Source organism: Portunus trituberculatus, chromosome 3 (genome assembly GCF_017591435.1).
Source record: "Portunus trituberculatus isolate SZX2019 chromosome 3, ASM1759143v1, whole genome shotgun sequence".
Taxonomy (NCBI): Eukaryota; Metazoa; Arthropoda; class Malacostraca; order Decapoda; family Portunidae; genus Portunus; species Portunus trituberculatus.
In genome coordinates this window covers 5,079,370-5,081,869 of record NC_059257.1, presented here as the reverse complement: position 1 = coordinate 5,081,869, position 2,500 = coordinate 5,079,370, and positions in this window count along the sequence as shown.

Sequence of the window (2,500 nt, the reverse complement as noted above, 5' to 3'; positions counted from 1 at the left end):
AGGAGGAGGAGGAGGAGGAGGAGGAGGAGGAGGAGGAGGAGGAGGAGGGCATGTGAAGCTAGGGAACGTATGGAACAGCTTAAAATCCTCCTCCTCCTCCTCCTCCTCCTCCTCCTCCTTCTCCTCCTCCTCCTCCTCCTCCTCCTCCTCCTCCTTAGCCAAATCTTCCCAACCTGAATAGGATTAAATATGAGAGATAATCTACGAACAGGGAATTGGAAAGTACTTTGCTGAAATAAAATTGTTGTTATGTTTAAGACGAGAGAGAGAGAGAGAGAGAGAGAGAGAGAGAGAGAGAGAGAGAGAGAGAGAGAGTTTAGCTAGGATGAAGAAAGAGAAGGAGGGAGAGAGAGAGTGGAGAGTAAATGAGGAAGAAAGAAAGAGAGTAAGATAAGAAAGTTTAGAAATGAAAAAAAAAGAAGTGAATAAAAGAAAGATAGAAGAAAGAAAGAAAGAAAGGATAAAAAATAAAAGAAGTAGAAAGACAAAATAAATAAAGAAACAGGAAGAGAAAAATAATGAGGAAGGGAATTTGGGAAGAGAGAGAGAGAAAGAGGAAAATAAAATAAAAGATAGAACAAAGAAAGGAAAAAAGAGAGAAAGGGAGGAAATGTTATGGGGAAGAAGACACAATGAATAAAGAATGAATAGCAAAGGAAGGAAGGAAGGAAGGAAGGAAGGAAGGAAGAGAAAATAAAAATGAAATGACCTGCCAAGGAAAATTTGAATAAAAAGTGAAAATCTGGAAGAGGAAGAGGGAAAAAATTAATGAGAGAGAGAGAGAGAGAGAGAGAGAGAGAGAGAGAGAGAGAGAGAGAGAGAGAGAGAGAGAGAGAGAGAGAGAATAGACTTACTTAAGAACTACTACTACTTGTACTACCACTGTGATAGTTGTCCTTAAGCAGGGATAGCATGGATACACCTGATTCCATTATGAACGTGTCTTTAATAGTATCACAGGACACAACAGGTAGAGCCGAGCAAACGAGAGGCTGAGACGTACGTGTTGCCTGAGGCGGCGGCCGAGCGAGAACCTGAGGGAAAACGTGACGTCACCTCAAGCCAGCCAAACTGATGCTATACATAAAATGTTTTACAGAAAACGAAGCACTGGTAGTACATAAGGGACATACTAACATACCACCACCACTACTACTACTGCTACTACTACTATTACCACTACTACTATCATTAGTATTACTACTTTTACTACCACTACAACTACTACAACAACTACTACTACTACTACTACTATTACTACTACTGCAACTACTTTTACTACTACCACTACTACTACTACTACTACTACTACTACTACTACTATTACTATTACTACTACTACCATTACTATTATTATTACTATTACTACTACTACTACTACTGCTACTACTACTACTACTACTACTACTACTACTACTACTACTACTACTACTACTACTACTACTACTACTACTACTACTACTACTACTAGCACCACTACAAAAACAACAAAAACAACGATAACTATAATAACATCCACCACCACCAGCACCACTATAAACTACTACTACTACTACTACTACTACGACTACTACTACTATGAAAACCTTATAAACTTGGCATTTTCAATTTCTTAGAGTCGCTTATCCTCCATTATCCTCCCTTCCTTGAAACCTCCTCCTCCTCCTCCTCCTCCTCCTCCTCCTCCTCCTCCTCCTCCTCCTCCTCCTCCTCCTCCTCCTCCTCCTCCTCCTCCTCCTCCTCCTCCTCCTCCTCCTGAGATTCTACGTCCTCTATACTTTCTTCCCTCTTCTTCCTTTCAATTCTCTACCTTCTTTTAAGTCTTCTCCTCCTCCTCCTCGTCCTCCTCCTCCTCCTCCTCCTCCTCCTCCTCCTCCTCCTCCTCTTTCTCTTCCTCCTGTAATTCTTCTTTTTTCTCTCCTCGTCTTCCTCCTCCTCCTCCTCCTCCTCCTTTTTTTATTCTTTTCTTTAGTATTTTCTTCTTTGCTTTTTATGTTCTTTTTCTTTCCTTTTAGCTACATTCTCTTTTCTTCTTCTTCTTCTTCTTCTTCTTCTTCTTCTTCTTCTTCTTTTCTTCTTCCTTCACCTTTATTTCTTCTATGCATAATCTCTACCAAGGATCTTCCATATACTCTCTTTCATACCTGATTTATGACTGACTTACTCTCTCTCTCTCTCTCTCTCTCTCTCTCTCTCTCTCTCTCTCTCTCTCTCTCTCTCTCTCTCACAGACCACCTACACACATTGTTTTTCATCGCCCACACACACACAAATACTCTCTCTCTCTCTCTCTCTCTCTCTCTCTCTCTCTCTCTCTCTCTCTCTCTCTTTCATCTGCGCATCCAAACATCCACAACACACACACACACACACACACACACACACACACACACACACACACACGGCTTACTGTCACTCAATATTAAGAAAGTCTATTGAAGGAAGGAAAGAAGGAAGGAAGGAAGGAAGGAAGGAAGGAAGGAAGGGAGGAAGGAAAGAA